The following is a 14,196-nucleotide window of genomic DNA, read 5'->3' on the forward strand; positions in this document are numbered from 1 at the left end:
AATAAACGTCAGTTGAAAACTAAAGCACGAAAATTACTAACGACTTCAACACACTGAAAACTCTCTATAACACAGCGAGTGCAAAAGTTTATTAAGTCGTTTATAACGGCACGCAACACCGCTGAAATCTATTAAATTTAATAACTGTATCACAGAGCACAAATAAGTTTGCCAGTACTTAGCTTATAACCGCTACAGCTGCAGTGCACGCCGCAAAATGTAAACACACTACTGAGGCGCGAGACGAACGACGAAAGCAGACTCACACATAACAGACCACTCGAGTCAATAACACAGGAAGAAAGACTGAGATTAATGAAAATCCACTAATAAGTTACTTTTACGGCAAATATTAAAACAAATAAACTTTAAAATAAGTAACACTATTACTAGCACTCGACAATTAAAGCTTCCTAAAAGCAAAAACACACGGAAGAAGAAGTGACAAGTAAGAAAAATACAGTTAATACTTAAATTAAGGTAGCTCGCTGCACAGCAGACGTGAAGCAGACGGCAGTTACGACGACACTCTATGATACGCTGGTTCAAATATTGCCTAAATCATTTTTTTTTCTCGTTCAATTTCAAATACCTACATCTCGTAATTGTAAAATTCATCGTCATTTTGTATGAATAATGCACGTCTTCTTGTTTCTAATCACATATTGCAAACGAAATTCCTGTATTCATTTCAGATATAAATTGTTAGTTATGTATATTTTGTAAAAGAGTGTTAATAAAGGACGCTTAAATGAAGGATACGTAATTTAATTTTTAAGGCAAAAGTGAAAAAAATCTTTATTTGGATTATGTCCATCGTTTTAAACCACAGGTGTAGGTAAGTGTCCAGAATCATGAAAGACAGTTATTTTCACATCATCGACGACACCATACAAATGCTGCATTTTTACATTTTCCACTGTATCTTTACAATACGAACCCAACAGAACTGATCTGGAACCAAGTTACGGAATTTGACCCGAGAAGTAACAATACTGTTAAGCTGCCAGACGTACTGGAACTAACGGTCGCAGCTTTTTCACATGTCACTGCCAAATGCTGGTGGGATATAGAACGGCTCGTCATAAAAAAAAGAGGAGAAAATGCGGCACCTGGTTGGCTTCCTGAATTCTGTTGTTGATAGGCTCGTTGTCCACGTAGCAGATGACACCTCCAGAAACGAAATACATTTCTCGGATTCGGATAAGGAAGGAGCTAAGAGATTACCAGATGACTGAAATTAATACCTTCAGTGGCTTCAGTATGCAACAGTACGGTGAAATCCCTGCAGTATTCTTTTGCATCGCAAGTGTGCTATCCCCTTGCACGCACCCACCTCGCTGTTGAGCTCACGGGTCATGCGTCGGTGGGAGGATGAGTGGCTGGAAGTGACTGACAATAAGCTCCGTATAGTCAAGCCCACAACGCGTGTGTGGTGTACTTCCTTTCAGCCCCATCGACGGGACGAGGTTCTCCTCACTCGGCTTCGAATAGGCCACAGCCCTATGACGCATGGCTTCCTGCTCCGGCGAGAGAACCCTCCAATGTGTGGTGCTTGCGGCGTCCAGGTCACTGTGCGCCACGTTTTACTGGATTGCGTTTTATTTTCTGACCAGCGGGCCGCGGCTGACTTGCCAGCGGACCTGCCATCTCTTTTAGGCAACACTCGGACGAATGTGCTTAAAGTTTTAAAGTTCTGTGCCATGTCAAATGTTTTTACAAAGATTTTAAGGAGAGGATCTTAATTTGCTCATTGTGTGACAAGCTCGCCCATATTTTATGTAAGTGGCCAGCCAATGACAATTTCCTGTGGCATTCTCGTTGCTATGTTTTCCAATTCTTTCGGTTTTACTTTCTTATGTAGCATTTTCCTTCTTTTCCTGCTTTCTTTGAGTGTGTGCGTCAGTTTTATTAGGTCTGTCCACATTTGTTCCTTTTAATGTGTGTCAGGGCGCTGATGACCTCTATGTTGAGCGCCCATAAGCCCCAACACACACACACACATACAGCTCGCTCAGAAAAATTACGCTGTGTTTAAGTGAAATTTTCATCTCTCTTGTTTGTAATTAGAATACTATGTCACATGACAACGAGAGCATTTGAAGCTTTCCGTCTCGCCACCTAAGAAGCGCGCCGTAGTGCTGGAGTTTTGCTGAGTATTGTTTCATTCTCTTCAAAAATTAAATGACATCCAAAGCTATATTGTTTCTTTGCTCGTCTCTTTTTACGCCTAAACTGCAACTTCTCATATCATTGCAGGTTACTTGGACCGCTGGCTAGGCAGTGCTGTCCAAATTTAATGCGCCGGTAAAGATGTTGTCCCAATTATCGCTCAGTCCATGCGCGTGTAACAGTTTAAAACGTATCCTTATGATCGTATTTGGCTGTACTGGTCACAGCTTGGCAGCTGCTCCACGTGAAGCGAAATCCAACGAGATTCAAGCAAACGCGGAAGAATACATAGAGTAATGTTTATACCGGGTTTATTCTTGTGGTGAACAGAGAATAGAACCAGATTCTGGAGAACGTAGAATTGCACTTAATTACGGGGAAGGTGCGAAATACTACATTTTATGCGAAAATGAGAAACCGTGCTTAAGCTTTATTGCAAGTACGGTACTCACAGACCCCTACAACCGCACGAGTGGTCGACTGTGAAGAGCGGACAAATTGAATAGCTGGCCGGCGGCCATTAGAGTGGTAAACTGACGCATGGATTTCGAATGTTTATACATCGCTTTTGGTTATAAAATGCCTTCCCTAGAGTTAGGTCACAAACATAATGCCTCATTTAAATACGTTACTACAATATAGTTTTTAATTTATGAACAAACAGCAACTAGTCACTGTTTATGAATTTATGTTACGTAGTACATGGAATCTGCCGTAGCTAAAAGTTATGCACTGGACCCCTAGCATTTTTCGTAGTTCATTTACGATAGATGTACGCAAAATGCATCAAAATACTCGAAGATTTGCCCACTATGTTAATAGATATTTTCTGTCTCTACCTTGCTTTAGATTTCATGACGGAAAGTGCGTTATATATGGCGTAGTGCTTTGGCAACTCACGACCAAATTATCAAGTTTCAACCTAAGTTGTGTTTTCACCATGAAAACACTACCGATCAGCCAGTTACAAGAAACAAGACTTCAGGCAGGCATCCAGTATCGCATTAGTCACAATATTTACTTTCGAAGATGTACACTTCAGTTTATATGTGTGGTTTTTTCATATAATAAATAAAACTCAACAACTGTTCCATCGAGAGAAGTTGTGAAATCAGATTACAATTACACACATTCAGTTGCATTTTATAACGATAAAAAGCCTGCTAACTCAAATTTCGTGTTACTTGCAACTCAACTTTTATAGTTAAAATAAAATGCGGTTCACAAAGAAAAATTTATCTTCTGCTGTATATGGTCTGGAAAACGAAAGATGGATGGAACAGCATCATCTTTCAGCTTTCTGCGATTTACGTAATTTTCAAGGAAACAACTTTCTTCAAAATGATCGGAACATATAAAATGGTATTCTGTCGGTCGGAAATCTTGCCTCCTGACAGCGTGTAACCATTTTTATAACAGCTGTGGTTTTGAGAAAGGAAACCTGCAAATATATGCACAGACATTATGCTAATACCGTGTTACAAAAACATTTACTAAGCAAGTGCACTGACATACAAAACAACTTAAAATATCCACATACCTGTGAAATGTAATATTCGTTCCTTTCTCGAATTTATTTGTACAATTCATCGCTGCACAACTCTTCACCATTGTACTTCTATTGATTGGAACGTACAGACAGTAGACTTACGAGTAACAAATAGTGTATGTACGCCCCAACAAATATACAACGTTGAATCAGGGTCTTCATAAACAACAGTACTACACAACACATCAGACTACAACCACTATAATGGCGTCCAGCCGAAGGTTCAAATTATCCCGCGACTGCAGCGCCATCAGTGAGTCTAGTTATTTTTTACAAGGTCTTTGGGTACTCACAACAAAGTACTGAAAGTGGGTCGTGCCGCGTACGGCCGGGAGGGAGGGGGGGGGGGGGGCAGGCAGGGCTGTTAGTTCAGCGGCCGGCCGTTGGCGGCAGTCACGACTCACGAGCCATGCGGGTCAGTGTGACGTAAACCTCCAGCTGCTGCCCACATCAGCTGCTGTAGGCAGTCACCGTCCGACTGCTACAACGCGCGCCCGAGCCGTACGGAGACTGCGCCGCCCTGCGCGGCGTAGCGGTATGTTTACGGACAGTACGCGTGTGGTAATTTTGCAATTATTGTGCCTCGTCGCTCGAAGTAGTGACGCAGTGACAATACAGTGAGTAGCTCAGTAACCCTTGATCGGGTACGGAAGTTAGGTGCAGAAAATACCACCCCGGTGGCAGGTAATAGGCGAGGTCCGACGGTATGGGGTAGGTCGCAAATAGCTTTCTGCGCAACCCAGCAGAAATGGCGTCCACAACTGAAGATTACACATCGATGAGCCCCAGTCGTACACTGGCGGCCATAGACAGTATCATATCTGAATTAGTAGCAGAACTCAAGGCCAAGCATTTGTCAGCGAGTATGTTCACAACTTTAAGACATAAACTTTTCCCCTTTGCCTTCCAGCTGACAGCAGCTGAAGCAAAGGTTGAATTATTGCAGGACGACAAAAGGCTACTTTCATCCGACCTCCAAAAAGCATCAGACCCTGCAAAAGAGATGCAAACAGAATATCTGAAAGAACAATTAGGGAACTTAGAGATTGAAAATAATGAACTGAGTACTTGCAGTAGGGAGCTACAAGAAGAAGTTGGGGGACTCACCACAAAGGTGACCGAGCAAGCAGAAAATCAAACCCAGACACTTACATATGCAGCAGCCATGACGTATTCACCAAAAACAAAAGAGGCAAAGCGTGTCGAAGTGACTAAATCTAAACATGCCAGAGCATTTTTCATCAAATTAACAGCCAATTAGTTAGACAAACACTGACGCAAAAGATAAACCCCAGAAAAGAGAAGTTGCATATCAAATCCACTCGAACAACACAAACTGCAGTTGTCACAAAGACTGCTACTCAAGATGACTGCAGCAAAATTATGGAAAAACCGAAGGAACTGGGCAGCATAGTATGTGAGGGTCCCAGGAAACGAAAGCTTCTGATTATAGTCCACAGAGTGCCTGACACAATCACTGACAACGAATTTGTCGAGAGTCTCTACGAGCAGAAACTAAGCAACGAAACGTCTAGCGAAGAGTTCGAGCAAGCCGTGAAAATTCGCTTCAAAACAGACCCCGAAGGACGTGGCTACAACTGTCAGGTTTCTTAGGTGACACCAAAACTTTATTGGCACCTTACCGCTTAAGGTCAAAGACTTCACCGTTGTGAGCGAGTGCTGCTACTATGGTCACTCCATCCAAAACTTGTAGAAACCTAGAGGCTATATGCACCAAATGTTTTCAAGCCGGCCACAAAAAGTCCGAATGCAGGACCAAGGAATCCATAGCATATATTCCATGTAGTAACAGGAGAAGACAATGTAATAAGTCAAAGGGAGGAGAGTGTCTGACATACAGACAGTTACTAGACAGGCCCATAGACAGTAATGATTATGGTAATCAATCAGTACAGAGTAAACAACATTACTACAAGAAAGCACAAATCTCCTTCCGCTAGAAGCAGAAGCTTGCGGTGTGCCATCTCATGACGCCGACAGCTATACGTACTGTCTGGTCATATACTTTCTCTATTACGTGCCACAACACTAGCGGAGACTCACACAAATACAGTGGAGTATATTGGCAACATGACCTTAAATGCATCGATACATAACGAGGTAGCAGAACTAATAAAGAAACAGATGTTATACTGGATTAACTTTCAAACTTCGTTAATCCAAAGACTAGAGGAATTAGAGAACGAATTAATAAATGATCCAGAACACTCAGATACCGTATCAACAGCCTTGAGAATAGGCAGTCCAAACACTACACCCAACTCAAGACAACAGACAAAACACCAAGTGTCGAAAACCAAACACAACTAGAAACATGAACTAAGAAGGGAATATACGATACAACTAAGTGTGAGCGCTACATAAAGCCTGTGGCTTTTGTATCAGGCGGACTACTGAACCAGGGCACAATACCACCAAGTAATGTGACCAAACCACATATTACAGAATGCAATAACAACAACACTGGCGAGAAGGAGACGGTAGAAAAAAGAGACACAGACATGAAAACATTCACGTATGAAACCCTACTGACCTCAAAATCACGGCCTCTCCGGCTGCGAATACACAAAAGACAATACATTATGAAAACGAAGGTAGTGACGATGAAAACGAAAATGATGTTGAATGCAAGTATCCAATTGATATCTGTAAGATACATAATTAAAACACACCAACAGATGAAACCACCACAACAGTTACCGGTACTACCGAGGTAGGACAACCTGCCACTGCACAAACCAACAATGCCGCCAAAGAGCAAAGAAATAAACCCCCACCAACATTCAATTCTCAGTCTTACAACAACAAACCGAATCACTAGTGATTCTCCAACAGAAAGAGGTTCCTACTCAATGGTCTGAAGATGACCACAGTAGTGATCGAAACCGGTCACCTTGTTAAATAAATCGTGATCAAGACTGTTTTTAATAGTAATTATTTATAAGACATTGATCACTGCTGTTCCCGTAATGCATTCAAAAGTAATTTTTGTTTTTCATCGGTTTTCCCTCAGTCCCCAATCTGTTCTGATTAAGCAAGTCATTGCATTCAATGGGCCTTGTAATTCTTCTTCACAATCACTGAGTGTAGCAATGTTATAAACGAATCTCATCACTGATGTCCTTTCACCGTAAATATTAATGCCACTCCTGCATCTTTCTGTTAATTGCATCATTGGTCTTCGATGCATAGACTGAACAGTAGTGTCGAAAAACTGCATCCGTGTCTTACACCCTTTTTAATCGACCACTTTTCGCCCTTGTCTTCCACTGTTATCGTTCCCCTTGGTTCTTATACATGCTGTGCCTTTCCCCGTAGATTACACCTATTTCCCTAAAAATTTCGAAAATTTTGTACCATTTTACATTATCACATGGCTTTTCTAGGTGGACGAATCCTATGATAGTGTCTTGATATTTCTTAAGTCTTCGCATCCATTATCAAGCGCAACGTCGGAAGTGCCTCTCTGGTGCCTTTAGCATTCCTAAAGCCATACTGATTATTACGCAAGAGATCAACAGTTTTTTTCCATCCTTCCGTTTACTATTCTCGTCAGTAACATAGACGCATTAGAAACGTCCTGGCAGATTAAAACTGTGTGCCCGACCGAGTCTCGAACTCGGGACCTTTGCCTTTCGCGGGACAGTGCTCTACCGTCTGAGCTACCCAAGCACGACTCACGACCGGTCTCACAGCTTTACTTCTGCCAGTACCTCGTCTCCTACCTTCCAAACTTTACAGAAGCTCTCCTGTGAACCTTGCAGAACTAGCACTTCTGAAAGAAAGGATACTGCGGAGACATAGCTTAGCCACAGGCTGGGGGATGTTTCCAGAATGAGATTTTCACTCTGCAGCGGAGTGTGCGCTGATATGAAACTTCCTGGCAGGTTAAAACTGTGTGCCCGACCGAGACTCGAACTCGGGACCTTTGCCTTTCGCGGGCAAGTGCTCTACCATCTTTTTTTTTTTTTTTTTTTTTTTTTTTGCTAAGGCGCCGTAGCACAATATAAGTAATGAAATGTCTTCTTGAGGTGTTTTTTGTTTTTTTTTTATTTTATTTTTTTTTATTTTTTTATTTTTTTTTTTTTGTCCAAATAGTAAACAGAAATTTTTGTGGTGCACAAAGGACAATCACTTCTCAAGTGAAGGTAAGTTGCTCCGCTGCTCTGCGAGAGAAGGGAAATGTGAAAAACGAAAATGGAAGAAAAAAAAATGCCTTCTGCATTGGTGAGCATCTGAAGAGTATCGTAAATTTCTGACAAGTACTGAAGTCCCAGGAATCAAATGGGATTCATACATACAGGTCACTGGCAACCTCTGCGATCCGAAATATTGTATTTGAAGCTTTTAACCGTTAATTATGATGTTTAGCATATTTCCAAATATCCTCCTGTAGTCACAATGTTGTCTCATTTTAAAGTGTTCAATTTCTATGTAAGAATAATAGTCGAGGAAAGTAGCATGCCTATTCTGCATAATAAACGATGCTGTGTGGCCCATGATCCACGTTGCAGCGTTGTTTTTGGCTCGTGGATATCTCAGTTTTTGTGGCTGAAAGACCTCTAAAGGATCTACACCACAGGGTGTCGTACGGTCTATCACCGACAAACGTTGGCGAAGAAATGTAGTAATTTCTGCTGCATGTCCGCACGTGAACCTATGAAGAAGCGTATCGACCCTTCCGCATGCGTCACAGTTGGGCGTTGGATGAAGGCCAATTTTATGTAGCTTTTCATTCGTTGCTACTTTATCGTTGACTGTTAGATACCAGTCGGCTATGACGCGTGACGGTAACACGTCACTGTGCACATTCCGCCATACTATACTCCAGTGTGTATGTGGATGTTTTTCTTCGAGACGATTCCTGTGGTTTGTTGTCGTGAGAAAGCCATAAAGCTTCCTGTTCGTCAGGCTTCCGTTATCGACGACGTTGTGTCGAATGTAGCTCATTTCCATGTAGTACAGTCGCACATGTCGGTAACAAAGTGGAATGCCGGCGATATTAACGGGTGGGTCAAGGCTATGAGGCTTCCACCGCTGAATGAGGTTTGTGATGATACTGGTCCTCCGGGTACGGAACTCCTTCCTGATGCGATTTAGGAGCAGGGTGACACATTTTTTGTGTACTTTAATGAGGTTAAGGCCACCTTTGAACGAAGGTAAGGTTAAGGTATCGAATTGAACTTTGAAAATGTGCCCCCTAAAAAGAAACCAACATAACGCTTGTTGTATACTCTTGGCTAGATGGTCGGAGATTGGAAGAATTTGCGCCAAATAAGTCATCTTGCTCGTGATGGCGATCTCGATGCTCTTAACTTTCTGTAGTATGTTCAAGTCACGGTCGGAGTGAAGTATCAAAGCAGCACGTAATTTATTAAGCATGTGTGACCAGTTCTTCGTCAGGAATTTGTCTGGTTTGGCCTCAAAGGTAACACCGAGGGTTGTGTGAGAATCCTTGACCTTGCACCAGGTAACATGGGAAATGTCTCCGATACCGCCACCGATCTGCAAAGCTGTGGTTTTAGTTCTGTTGAGTATTGCTCCTGAAAGAAACGTGAATGTTTGTAAAAGAGTTTCCGCTGACAGAAGTTGTTGTGATGATGACACAGTTACGCATATATCGTCAGCATACGCAATGCATGGGATAGTGACAGACTCGACGCTAAGTCCGATCCCGCTATGCGCCAAGTTGTTCAGTAGCGGCTCCACTGCAATGGCGTACAAAATCATTGACAGAGGACATCCTTGGCGGACGGATTGCTCAATGGAAACTTCTTTTGTAAAATGGCCATTAATGAGAATCCGTGAGGAGGCGTTTGTAGTAAGTTTGCGAATTAATTCTATGATATGAAGTCCAAATCCTAGTTTCTTCATGCTTTTAAAGAGGAAGTCATGACGTACACGGTCATAAGCCTTCTCAAAATCTAGGAAGATCAGAGCGCCCTGTCCTTTGGTTACAGCATACGAACAGATGATGTCCCTCAAATCGCAGGCTGCCGAAATTGCACTTCGGCCTTGCACTGCACTGTACTGGTAACTGCCCAAAACCTTGTGCATAACGGTTTGCATCCTTAGCTTAATCGATCTGGTGATGATTTTGAAATCGGCATTCAGGAGTGTGATGGGTCGCATGTTTTCGACCTTTCTGCTGTTCCCTTTTTTCGGTAAGGGCAGGATGATACCTTCCGTAAATGCCTTGGGGATAACTTCCAGGTGCCAGAGTTCATTCGCTATCTGGAGGAATGTCGGACCGAGGAGGTTCCAGTAACGCTGGTAAAACTCAGCGCTGAGACCGTCGGGTCCTGGTGACTTCCCTTTCTTTGCACTGTGGACCGCCAGTCGGATTTCGTCCTCTGTGAAAAGAGATTCCAGATTTTCATTATCCTGTTGTGACAAGCGACAGTTCAACGTCCTAAGAAAGTCGTCGCACGAGTTTTCATCAACGGCTTGCTTCTTGTAAAGTTGACTATAATAGTCGTAGACGTGCGAGATGATGTCACGTTGCTTCGTGATGGCATTCTCAGCGTCATCAACGACGGCTTCAATCAACATGGCTTTACACCGTTTCGTCGTTCTCAGGATGTGGTACAGAGAGGCCCGTTCGTCGGCGGCAACGTCCTTGGGGTGGGCTCGCACGATGATGCCTTGCATTCGTTGGCGTTGTATCGCCGTGATTTTCGCTTTATATCGTTTGATCTTTATGTCGATATCGCGAGAAGGATTGGTAGCGCGACTGTACAGTTCTCTCAAACAGCGATAATAAAACTCAATAGTCTGTTTCTGCCAAAGGCTTTTTTGTCGGGCGTAACTCATGAGGGTGAGGCGTAATTTAGGCTTAGCACACTGAGTCCACCACTGGAGAGCGCTATCGTAACGACGACGTTGCCGCTGGAGCTGTTGCCACGTTATGTTCACCTCCTCTTCAAGTTGGGCATCCTGCAGAAGGCTGACATTCAATTTCCAGTAGCCTTTCCCGCGGTATATTTGCTGGCGGTGTAGGTTAAGGTAACACTGATACGCACAATGGTCGGAGATGTTGACAGGAGCTATGTCACAGTTCACAGCGTGTCGCTGGAGGGCCTCGGACACATAGATCCTATCCAGCCGACTGGCAGAATGACTGGTTACGTAGGTGTACGCTACCCGTTCACCGTGCAGTTGTTGCCATGTATCGTGAAGACGCATGCCATGAATTAAATGTTCAAGTTCGATACATCTGTTCGTGTTAGGAGTTTGGTCTCTATCGTTGAGCACACAATTGAAGTCACCACGGAGGATGAGATGTGCACGATAAGCGCTAAGAAGAATGGGAACCTCGTTTTTATAAAATGTTGAGCGATCCCTCTTATGAGTGCTACCTGAGGGGGCGTACACGTTAACAATCTGCACACCATTCACTCGAAGAGAAATGCCACGACCACTAGGCAGCCGCTGCACATCCGTAAAGGGTATACCGTCGCGCAGAAGTATGGCAGTGCCTACAGCATCCTGGAGATTGATGTTATCAATGAGAACATAACCGGGCACTTCTAAGACTGTGACTACCTCCTGTAGGAGGGCAATGTCAACGCTGGTACCATACAAGAAATCAGTTAGCGAACGGAGTTTCACCGCACTTTGAATTCTATTGACGTTAAGTGTGGTAACGTTGTAGGTTTGGCTATCGCACATGATGGTTCAGAGGATAATGAGCTCTGTGTTGGATCGTCCTTCTCGACGGCTTTGAATCAAACTCGTGGGGAACGTCTGGAGTACGAAACGAAATGTCAAAACCAATAACGGGTCAGAGAGTGGAAATGTCGCAGCGCGATGGTCATGCGCGAGAGCAGCTACTGCTGCATCTCCTCGTCCTGCCGCCACCACGGCTCATTGCTGTCGGGGTGCTGCGCGGTGCGCGCACCGCCCTGCCCGCCACCGCCGGCTGAGTCTGTCAGCGTGGTCGCGTCCGCCTGGCCACCACGCGGGGCTGCGACTGACGTCAGCGAGTTCCCGCGAGAGCGCTGCTGCAGCTGCTCGTTACTCTGTTCGCTCTTCCTCTTAGCCGTTACAGTGCTCTGTTCCCTCTCAGCACTCAGTAGTGCCTTCAGGTGTTTTGTTTGTTCTCGAATGCGTGCTTGCCTCGCTGTGTCCTCGCAGCGCACGGAGCAAGAAGATTGAGGTTCAGACTCGCTGCCACTTTCTGACACGTGTACGGGTCTCAAATCATCCGTCTTTTCCTCTTTTCTACTATTCCCTTTGCTTCTCCTTCGACGGCCTTTCTTCGATTCTGCTGCAGTCTCTACCGATAGGGGTGGCTCAGGCATACTGATCTGCACCCGCTCCTGTATCTCAGACGGCTTAGTTTCAGAGGTGGCTGGGGCATCGTTGGTGTCCAGCGGTAACTGCCCCGGTGAGGATGACGGTGCCGGATCGACATCCGTCCTACCGCGAATGTCTTTGGCACTGCATTCCACCTGAACTGGCATCTCCGCATCGCTAACACGTTCCGGCTGCCGAGGTGGTGGTACCGTCCCCGCGACGACCTCACTCAATAGCGGAACAAGCTTTTCACTAGCGTCTGCAGGATGTTCCCGTGGAAGTTGAAATGGACGTCGACGTGTACAGTTCATCCGCAGATGTTCCGTTGAATGGCAGATCGAACAGGTAGGGGGTTGTCCAATGTAAGTTACCTGTGCACGACAGCCGCCAATGGCAACATACGAAGGTATATGCTTTTTTAAGTCGACACGTACACTTCGCACCCCGCTGTTAACTTGGTAGCGATATGCACTCGACCATTTTTCATTGGTAACTGACAAAACAGCGCCGTACAGTGACAGAGAACGTGCAATCAGATCATTAGGGCACTCGGGTGGCACATTAAATACCCTGACGGTTCTCACTCCGTATCCCGAAGGCACGATTTGGACGTTACTAATACTGCCATCATTATGACGAAATGGTCTCACACCAGCATGCTCCTCAACGAATTTCTCATAAGTGTCACTCGAAATAAATTTGATAAATAACGAGTACTGCACAAAGTCCAACTGGAACGTGTCGACTATATCTTCCGGCAATTTCAGATCCTCAAAAATCCACTCATGGATTTCAAAAGCCGTCGGTCGCAAGGCAGCACGATCGAAAACACATTGAACGCTGTTCGCTCTGTTAATTGTCGACATCTTACTTACAACAGTGGTACAGAAACAAACGTTAACAGCGCTCGCACACGCTGCTCAGCTCTCCACCGCAGCACTGCTCACGACGTAAACACTGGCCCGCGCTACCGCCCGTCACCGCGCGATGTGCACTGGCCGAGTGCCTGAGCACGACGACCATCTGAGCTACCGAAGCACGACTCACGCCCGGTCTCACAGCTGTACTTCCGCCAGTATCTCGTCTCCTACCTTCCAAACTTTACAGAAGCTCTCCTGCGAACCTTGCAGAACTAGCACTTCTGAAAGAAAGGTTACTGCGGAGACATAGCTTAGCCACAGGCTGGGGGATGTTTCCAGAATGAGATTTTCACTCTGCAGCGGAGTGTGCGCTGATATGAAACTTCCTGGCAGGTTAAAACTGTGTGCCCGACCGTGACTCGAACTCGGGACATTTGCCTTTCGCGGGCAAGTGCTCTACCATCTGAGCTACCGAAGCACGACTCACGCCCGGTCTCACAGCTTTACTTCTGCCAGACTCTCGGTCGGGCACACAGTTTTAATCTGCCAGGAAGTTTCATATCAGCGCACACTCCGCTGCAGAGTGAAAATCTCATTCTGGAAACATCCCCCAGGCTGTGGCTAAGCCATGTCTCCGCAGTATCCTTTCTTTCGGAAGTGTTAGTTCTGGAAGGTTCGCAGGAGAACTTCTGTAAAGTTTGGAAGGTAGGAGACGAGATACTGGTAGAAGTAAAGCTGTGAGACGGGGCCTGAGTCGTGCTTCGGTAGCTCAGATGGTAGAGCACTTGCCCGCGAAAGGCAAAGGTCCCGAGTTCGAGTCTCGGTCGGGCACACAGTTTTAATCTGCCAGGAAGTTTAATATCAGCGCACACTCCACTGCAGAGTGAAAATCTCATTCTGGATTGATGCGTTAGTTATTAAGCTGATTGTACGATTGCTGCCTCACTTACCAACCCTTGCTGTCTTCGTTATTGTGTGGATGAGATTTTTTTGCGAAAGGCTAATGGCATATCTCCAGTTGCATAGGTCCTACTAAACAACTTGAACAGTGGTTTGGTTACCACATCTGATAATGATTTTAGAAACTGCGAAGGAATGTTATCGATGCCTTCCGTTTTATTTGATCTCAAGTCTTCCAAACTCTGTTAAATTCTGACTCTAATGCTGGATCCTCTATTTCTCCCGTATCGGTTCTTGTTTCTTCTTCTCTCAAGTCATCAGAGAAGTCCTCGTTCTCGTAGACGTTTTAAATGTACTTTTACCACCGATCCTCTCTCCCCTCTGCGTTCTTTCCTT

The sequence above is a fragment of the Schistocerca cancellata genome, chromosome 8 (genome assembly GCF_023864275.1).
Source record: "Schistocerca cancellata isolate TAMUIC-IGC-003103 chromosome 8, iqSchCanc2.1, whole genome shotgun sequence".
Classification (NCBI taxonomy): domain Eukaryota; kingdom Metazoa; phylum Arthropoda; class Insecta; order Orthoptera; family Acrididae; genus Schistocerca; species Schistocerca cancellata.